Source organism: Balaenoptera ricei, chromosome 3, assembly GCF_028023285.1.
Source record: "Balaenoptera ricei isolate mBalRic1 chromosome 3, mBalRic1.hap2, whole genome shotgun sequence".
In the NCBI taxonomy this organism is placed as follows: Eukaryota; Metazoa; Chordata; class Mammalia; order Artiodactyla; family Balaenopteridae; genus Balaenoptera; species Balaenoptera ricei.
The window spans coordinates 34,553,157-34,563,058 of NC_082641.1; the positions used below are offsets into that span (position 1 = coordinate 34,553,157).

At 39.1% G+C, this 9,902-nt stretch overlaps 1 pseudogene; it reads left to right on the forward strand.

The window, feature by feature from the left end:
- The first annotated feature begins 2,934 nt into the window (after positions 1 to 2,934).
- On the forward strand, positions 2,935 to 3,500 carry LOC132363576 (large ribosomal subunit protein eL21-like; annotated as a pseudogene).
- The last annotated feature ends 6,402 nt before the right edge of the window (positions 3,501 to 9,902 follow it).

Genomic DNA, 9,902 nt, shown 5'->3' on the forward strand with positions numbered 1-9,902 from the left:
TGTCAATTATGTCTCAATAAAACTGGAATAAAAAAAGGTTAAAAGTTGGGACTTCCCTGGTGGTTCAGTGGTTAAGAGTCCGTGCTTCCACTGCAGGGGGCACGGGTTCGATCTCTGGACATAGAACTACTTTCCGCATAGAACTAAGATTCCGCGTGCCACACAGCACGGCCGGAAAAAAAAAAAAAGGTTAAAACTTGAAAGGTCATCTACTTTACAAGGGGTTTATTGACTGCAGCATCACCGCTGCCATCTCCAAGGCTGCAGTGGTCCAATCAAGTGGGCGAAACTGCAGCATGGGAGCAGAGAGGTTACAGCATAATTATTTGACTTATATACATTATGAAATGATTATCACAAGTTTAGCAAACATCCGTCATCTCCTATAGATACAAAATAAAAGAATAAGAAAAAACCTGTTTTTTTTCTTGTGATGAGAACTCTTAGAATTTACTCTTTTAACGACTTTCATATATGACATACAGCAGTGTTAATTATATTAATCACATTGTACATCACATGCCTCATACTTATTTATCTTATAACTCGAAGTTTGTACCTTTTGACTGCCTTCATTCAATTTCTCCTCCCCCATCCCCTGACTCTGGTAACCATAAATCTGATCTCTTTTTCTGAGTTCTTTTGTTTGTTTGTTCTTGAAGTATAATTGACCTATAACACTATGTTAGTTCCTGGTATACAACATAGTGATTCGATATTCTATACATTTCAAAATCATCACCATGATAAGTCTAGTTACCATCTGTCACTATACAAAGACAGTAGATGACCTATTTTCTCATGGCGGCAGAATGGGCTGGAGGAGGATGCAAGGCCAGAGTGGGAGCTTTGAGATCCAGGAACGTTGGTATCACTGGCTCAGCCCTGACACAGACTGAAAGGCTAATACGCTTAATTTCTTTCTTATATCTTTTCCTTACCTTTCTTTTCTCTTTCCCTCTACATAGTCATTATTCTCTTCAAGTAGGACTTTTAAGTTGTCCAGCCTGGGGGAGGATGGTTTGAAGCAAAGAATAAATTGTTAAAGCTGTAATTTCAGGTGTCATGGGAGATAAATATTGGGGTTAAGGATATCTGGAAAATATGCCTGAAAATTGACATGGGGGAATTTTTTTTTGGTTGAAAGAGAAGTGAAAAAAGAGAGGGCAGATGCCAGAGGCTGGGACACATGGAAAAGTTTTTGCAATGACCTAATGTTGCCACTAATTCATGAGAAACACTGCTTTAATGTCTTGAATTTATCCTAGAAGAATTAAGCAATAGCTCCTTTCATTACCTGGGAGCTTAAATCGTCAGTGGCATTTTTTTCCCATATATTTTTGAAAGATGCTTTCATATAGAATATAAAATGTTTTAGAAATTCAATTTTATTTATGGGCAGCATCATATTTTTTATACTCTTGCTGAAGAAACTTAGGGTAAGTAGAGGTTCAATTTTATCTTTTCTTTTTTAAACCAAAGGGGCATATCACTCAGCAGAGTGCTTAGTTGTTAGGAGAGTGAAAAAAAATTCCTCTGGTATAAGGTGTGGGGAACCTATTGGATTTAAAAGGATAGTAAGCTTTCTTCTTGAAATAGGCCTAATCAACATACTTTATTGTACTTTATTGGGGGCATTCATCAGTAATGAATCAAACACTAGGCAAAACTTTTCCTGAGAGAGTTAGAAACTCTCTGGCTGGAGTTGAACCCTGGGATCTGGGGTTGTGTCTGTGAATGTTATTCATTCTGCAAAATGCTCTGAGTACCTACCTTGGGCCCAAATGCAGAGAATCATTGGGTCTTGGAAATGTACTTGTTTGGGGAAACATTGAAATATCTCTGCTGGAACAGGGGTCACATAATCACTCCACCATGCAATGCTTAATTGTAAAAGGGAGTGGGGATGTGATCTCACTGAGTGCAGGACTGTTTCTAAACAGAGTTTTTTATTTTTTTAATTTTTTTAATTTTTTTTTAATTTTTTGGCTGAGTTGGGTTTTCATTGCTGCTCACAGGCTTTCTCTAGTTGTGGCGAGCAGGGGCTACTCTTCATTGCGGTGCGTGGGCTTCTCAGTGCGGTGGCTTCTCTTGTTGCGGGGCACAGGCTCTAGGCGCGCAGGCTTCAGTAGTTGTGGCACGCGGGCTCAGTAGTTGCGGCTTGCGGGCTCTAGAGCGCAGGCTCAGTAGTTGTGGCACACGGGCTTAGTTGCTCCGTGGCATGTGGGATCTTCCCACACCAGGGCTCAAACCCATATCCCCTGCATTGGCAGGCGGATTCTTAACCACTGCACCACCAGGGAAGCCCCAAAACAGAGTTTTTAAGGATAATGAACGCTGGCTTTGCAGGTTCTAAATGTGAGTGAACAAGATGGAACTTGGTCAACAGTTGGAGGAGTTGGCCTCAGTTAGTAACACGTGGAGTTCACCTGTGGTAACACAGGGTAAGGCAGAGTATTCGGTCTTAGATGCTGGTAGGTGCATGGATGCACAGTGGGAGTGTGTGGAAGTCCTTTACAATGGATTCCATTTTTTCAATGAAATAAGAAAGCCATTGATTAAGAACAAATGTGAGATAGTAGATCTTGACAGTATGAGGGGGAAAGTAAGTATGAAATAGTTATCAACAAGTCTTTCAGTGTAAGAATTCTTGGATGTTTTCAGTCTAAGTTATAGGCACCAGCTTTCCCCATTGCACCCCCTACCTATCCCTAGCATCCCAATTATCAATATTAAGTAAAAACCAGTAAAGAAAGGTTCATGACAAGACAAATAAGAGAGGAATGTCATAGGGCATAGACAGGCAAGACAAACACTGGTTAAGCCCAGTATTGATTCTACTAAGCCTTATGGGGCTAAGAGAGAGCTCTGTTCCTGCCACTTAAAATCTTGTTAAGCTTTTTGGCTGGAACCGCCATCTTCCAGTAATTCGCCAAAATGACCAACACAAAGGGAAAGAGGAGGGGCACCCACTACATGTTCTCTAGGCCTTTTAGAAAACATGGAGTTTTTCCTTTGGCCACATAACGTGCGAATCTAAAAGAAAGATGATATTGTAGATATCAAGGGAATGGGCGCTGTTCAAAAAGGAATGCCCCACAAATGTTACCATGGCAAAACTGGGAGAGTCTACAATGTTACCCAGCATGCTGTTGGCATCATTGTAAACAAACAAATTAAGGGCAAGATTCTTGCCAAGAAGAGTAATGTGCGTATCAAGCATATTAAGCACTCTAAGAGCCAAGATAGCTTCCTGAAATGGGTGAAGGAAAATAATCAGAAAAGGAAGGAAGCCAAAGAGAAAGGTACTTGGGTTCAACTGAAGCAGCAGCCTGCTCCACCCAGAGAAGCACACTTCTTGAGAACCAGTGGAAAGGAGCCTGAACTGTTGGAGCCCATTCCCTATGAATTCATGGCATGATGGGTGTAAAGAAAACAAAAGACCTGGACTGTATAAATGTTTCTCTTAATTGAGTAGAAGTGTGTGACCCCCTTCCCCAAACAAATATTTAAAGCACACACACAAAAAAAAAAAAAAAAAAAGAAAAATCTTGTTAGCATCAACTCACCCATCTTCACATCCATCCCAGTGCCCCAAAAGACACCAGTTTAGTTTCAGGGCTGAGGTTGGGGCAGAGGCTCCTTTCTTGTTTAGAATGCCTGCCTGAGAGTATTCTGAACCAATGTTCTGTGATAGGCATCCCAGGGATTCTAGAGATCAAAAAAAGACTCAGTATGAGTCCAAAGTTATCTTTCTTTTCTTCAGGACTCTAGTAGAGAAACGTGAGGTAGAATTTCTAGCTACTGAGTTAGGAGTATAAAGAAGCAACGTACTAACCAGAGAGAAAATACATAGGTTCAGTGAGGGTATGTGGAAGCTCTCTCTTTTGGTTCAGTTTTCTCAGGGAGGTAGAGAAGAAGGTTATTACCAGAGAGTGAGTTTGTGGAGAACGGTTTAGAGAAAGAAGTGTGAAATAGTCAGGATGAACAACTGAATGGACTAGGCAAAGTAGTGTGATTACCATTTAAAGGCCCACTTGAGGTTCATAATCATCACTTTAAAGTAAGACCAATCACAAGGTACAGGAAGAGAACAGGCAGACTGAATTTAATAAGCGTTGCGGTTTTGACATATATATTAGGGATAATTGACAGTGTGGAATGGGGAGAATTGGCAAGGGTAGTTTTGACTGTAAAAATCCAAGATTTCTTACACTGAACGACTTGTGGATAACTGTTTCATCCTTCTTCTCTCTTTTCATCCGTCCAATCATAAGAACATATATTTGTATTTCTTATATTTGCATGAAAGAAATACTGGAAAGACACCCCAAACAAACACAAATGGTTACTTATACAAATGTTTACTAATAGTAGGGTAAGGTGACAGAGATGGAGTCCTCCCAATCCTTCACAAACTTTTCCCAAAAATAGAAGAGGAGGGAACATGTTCCAACTCACTCTAAGAGGCCAGTATTACTCTGACATGAAAACCAGAGAAAGATATAACAAGAAAAGAAAGCTACAGAACAATATCCCTTATTAGTATAGACACAAAGTTCCTCAAGAAAATACTAGTAAACTGAATCTGACAACATATAAAAAGGAGTACATACCATGGCCAAATGAGGGTTTATTCCAGGAATGCAAGGTTGGTTCAACATATGAACATCAGTTAAGGTAATACATCATATTAAAGCAATAAAGGACAGAAAGCCCACAATCATCTCTGTAGATGCAGATGAGATGCACCATTTCATGATATAAATACTTAACAAAATAGGAGTAGAAGGGAACTTCTCCAACATGATAAAGAGAATTTATGAAAAACCCACAACAAACATCACATGTAATGGTAAAGGATTTAAAAAGTTTTCCTCCTAAGATGGGGATTTTCAACAAGGATGTTGAGACAATTCAATAGGTAAATAAAAGTCTCTAACAAATGGTACTAGGACAAATGTATATCCATAGGCGAAATAATGAAGTTGTACTCCTACCTCAGACCATATACAAAATTAACTCAAAATGAATGAAGACCTAAAAAGAGCTATGAAACTCTTTGATAAAATATAGGGCTAAATATTCATGACCTTGGATTTGACAGTGGATTCTTAGCTATGACACCAAAAGCAAGGGAAGAACAAAAAAATTAGATAAATTGGACTTCATCTAAACTAAAAACTTTTGTCCATGAAAGGACACTATTAAGAAAGTGAAAAGACGACCTATAGAATGGGAGAAAATATTTGTAAATTATATGCCTGATAAGGGTCTAGTAACTAAAATATGTAAAGAACTCTTACAACTCAATAACAAAAAAACAAGAAACCAAATTAAGAAAATGTGTAAAGGACATTACTCCAAAGAAGAAATACACATGGCCAAAAGGCACATGAAAAGATGATCAGGGCTTCCCTGGTGGCGCAGTGGTTGAGAGTCTGCCTGCCAATGCAGGGGACACGGGTTTGAGCCCTGGTCTGGGAGGATCCCACATGCCGCGGAGCGACTAGGCCCGTGAGCCACAATTGCTGAGCCTGTGCGTCTGGAGCCTGTGCACCGCAACAAGAGAGGCCACGATAGTGAGAAGGCCCACGCACCGCGATGAAGAGTGGCCCCCACTTGCCGCAACTAGAGAAAGCCCTAGCACAGAAACGAAGACCCAACACAGCCATAAATAAATAAATAAATAAATAAATAAAATTAAAAAAAAAAAAGAAAAGATGATCAATATTATTAGTTATTAGAGAAATAAAAATCAAAGCCACAATGAGATACCATTTTGTACCCTCTCAGATGGCTGTAATTAAAAAGTTGGACAGTAAGAAGTGTTGCTGAGGATGTGGAGAAATAAAAACTTTCATACATTGTTGGTGGGAATGTAAAATAGTGCAGCTGTTTTTGAAAACAGTTTGGTAGTTCCCCAAAATGTTAAGCAAAGAGTTACCATATGACTCAGTAATTCTGCTCTTAGGTATAGTCTTAAAAGACATGGAGACATGTGTCCATATAAAAACTTCTATATGAATGTTCATAGCAGCAGCATTTATAATAGCCCCAAAGTGAAACAACTCAAATGTCCATCAACTGATGAATGGATAAACAAAATGCAGTACAGCCATAGAATATTATTCATCCATAAAAAGGAATAAAGTACTGATACATGCCACAACATGGGTGAACCTTGAAAACATTGGGCTAAGTGAAGAAGTCAGACACAAAAAGCCACTTGTTGTATGATTCTATTTATATAAAGTGTCTAGAAGAGGCAAATTCACAGAGACAGAAAGTAGATTAGTGGTTTCCAGGACCTACAAGGCTGTGGAAAATAGGGAGTGACTGCTAAGGGTTACAGGATTTCTGTAGATAGTGGTGATGGCTTCACACTCATGTGAGTATTTTTTAAATCACTGAATTATACATTTTAAAAGGGTGAGTTTTATGCTGTGTGAATTATATCCCAATAAGCAAATAAACCAGACAGAAGATAGGGAGTAAAAGATATGGAGGGCTTGGCTCTACACTGACAGTAGAACAGAGTGAAGGGGTGTATAACTCAGAAGTATGTTCTACAGAACTTGTTGACTAATTGGGTGTGGGAGGTAGTGAGAAGGAAGAAAAAGTCAAGAATGATTCTGAGGTGCCTCATCACCTTGTATTGCACTGATTCATTTATGTATGTGCCCATCCTGTTAAAATATGTGTTTCTCAACCTGCTACCTAAAATCATAGGGTCTATTCTGGGGGAGAAGTAAGTGGCAGTTTTAGACACACTTCAGAGCAAACATTAACAAGTACGTCCATTTTCATGGGTCTGTTTTATACAATTCAAGAGTGTTGCTCAATTTCCCCTGTGAACTGAGAGGTTACTTCCTGTGTTTGGACAGTGTTGAAAGGCTACTTCCCATTTTGAGGTTTCCCCACTTTAGTCTTGATGGGAGAAGCCACTAACCTCTACTGACTCTAAGTGCTAAATGTTCCGCCAAGTTCTTCCTGATGTTTTCACAAATGAGGTGCCCTCTTCATTTCACCCTGCATTGGACCACAGGTTTTGAAAGATTTTTTGACAATAAAAGCATTTATTAACATAACTGGTTTCACTGTTTGCCTAATCAAAGTTATAGTAATGCAACTGTCAACTGGCCTTTCCCATTGCGTGAACTGTACCATCACTATCGCAATGCTAGTTGATATAATTTCAGTCTAAAGAAAAGGGTCTTGATACTTTGATAAGCCTGTACATTCTCATTTTAGATCATATAAACTTAGACCAGTAAAATAGCCCTAGGTTCCCCAGTAACTATCTTCACAGACTCATAAGAATCTAATGTCAGATAGTTGGTAATCTCCCTGGTAATTATTAATCAGGTTCCTTCTGGACTGAATGTTTATAAGTTGGTTTGATTATTCTCAGGAAGACTGACACCCAAACTGTGTATCACTGGAGGAATATCTTTGGATAAACTGCTAAAAATATTTGCTAAAATTTTTCTTTGGCTCATATTTGCTTATGCATATATTTTAAAAACTCACTTATTGCCCATGGGTGGGGAGGGTGTGGAAGCCTATATGTGTTCAAGATGCTGCAATGTGTATTTTATATATCTTGATTTCATCGACCCTATAAAGAAGGTTTCATTATCCTTTAAGTAAGAAAATTGAAGCTTAAGAGGATAACTCAGATAGCAAACAGTAAAGCCTACGTTTGAGACAAGATTTGTCTGATGGTTTTCTGGCAAGCCACATTTTCTCCCAAGAAGCAGGTTCATACTAGTAGAAGCTGAAGAAGGAGCAAGAAGGGAGTGAAACTAATTTCTTTACGAGTACAAGTAACTTATTACATCTATATGTATATTTAAATACATACCATCAGTGCACGTCACTCATATGCTCACTTTTTTTTTTTTAACATCTTTATTGGAGGATAATTGCTTTACAGTGGTGTGTTAGTTTCTGCTTTATAACAAAGTGATTCAGCTATACATATACATATATCCCCATCACTGTTTTTTTAAATAAATTTACTTATTTATTTATTTATATTTGGCTGCATTGGGTCTTCGCTGCTGCCCGCGGGCTTTCTTTAGTTGAGGTGAGAGGGGACTACTCTTCGTTGCCGTGCGCGGGCTTCTCATCATGGTGGCTTGTCTTGTTGTGGAGCACAGGCTCTAGGCGCGTGGGCTTCAGTAATTGTGGCATGCAGGCTCAGTAGTTGTGGCGCACGGACTTTGTTGCTCCAGGGCATGTGGGATCTTCCCGGACCAGGGCTCGAAACCATATCCCATGCATTAGCAGGCGAATTCTCAACCATTGCGCCACCAGGGAAGTCCCACATGCTCGCTGTTAAAGAGCATACATTGGAAACACGGTCACGTAAATATCAAGGAACTATACCAGCAGTGCATTAAAGTGAAGATCTATGAATCACCAGATCTACCTTGCATCCAGACCATCCTTTTGTCCCTGGTGCCCATGAAGCATTTCAGTAAGATTCCTGTTTCTATCACGGCTCTGTGTATCATCACAATATTCTCCGGTTCCTTCAAACAAAAGAACCAACAAACAAGCAGACATACAAAAGACAGAGCATCTTTAGGATGCTCATCTTATTGCACTGTGAATAAAAAAGTAATAGCAGCTAACAAAATAAAATTAAATAATTTAAAATTTCTTTTGTGAATAAGTAATGCATTCATTAACATATTAAAAATATAAGCTATATGACAAAAAGCAAAGTGAAAATATAAGCACCTTCCCCGAGAGGGAGATCATGAAAGTGTCTAGGCATCAAAAGATATATTATCAGCTCGGTGGTTTGTGACCACCTAGAGGGGTGGGATAGGGAGGGTGCGAGGGAGGGAGACGCAAGAGGGAAGAGATATGGGAACATATGTATATGTATAACTGATTCACTTTGTTATAAAACAGAAACTAACACACCATTGTAAAGCAATTATACTCCAATAAAGATGTTAAAAAAAAATAAGCTAGTATAAGGTATAAAGTCTTAGTTCCATCTCTTTTTCCATCTAACCTGTTTCCATCTTTTCACCTGGTGGGTGAAAAATGTTATCAGTAAACAAAGGATGTTGCAGCCACCAAGCCTGCAGCCACTGCAATCACCCCCAACTGTGCACCCTGAGGGGATTCAGGATGGAGAAAAGCAGGATACTGGCCCTAGATAGCTAAGGTGCATGACAAAGGAATGATTTCAGTGAGCCCAGACTCTTGCATCTTCCCATACACAGAACAGCGCTAAATTCAATAACTTGAGATGTCTGGTTTTCTTCGTTAACAGTGATCTTTTGATGTTTCAGCTCTCTGGCTTCTGTTGCAAAACTCCTGTGTATCCTGGCTCCCGCCTGCCTCCTTGGAGCGGTGCCTGAGAGTGCTCTGGGAGGCTGTCTTACAGGCTTAAGCCCTTGGAAGATCCTCTGAATGAAACACAATTCTCCACTTCTAGGTTGCGCGTTTTTTTTTTCAGTCGACAACCTAGTCCCCTTCTCCATGTATCCCCTGTCAGATAATAATTTTTATTAGTTTCTCATGTATCCTTTCAGAGTTTCTTCATGCAAATACAAAGAAGTATGAAAGTATTCTTTTTGAATCAATTGTTTAAACTTTTTTTCTTTTGTTTTATTAAGATATAATTGATACACAGCACTGTATAGGTTTGAGGTGTACAGCATAATGATTTGACTTACGTACATCATGAAATAATTATCACAAGAAGTTTAGTGAACATCCCTCATCTCATATAGATACAAAATTAAAGAAACAGAAAAAAATTTTTTTTCCTTGTGATGAGAACTCTTAGAATGGACTTTCTTAACAACTTTCATATATAACATATAGCAGTGCTGATTATCAAAGGGGATAACTACCCAAGGTGGATGAAAATC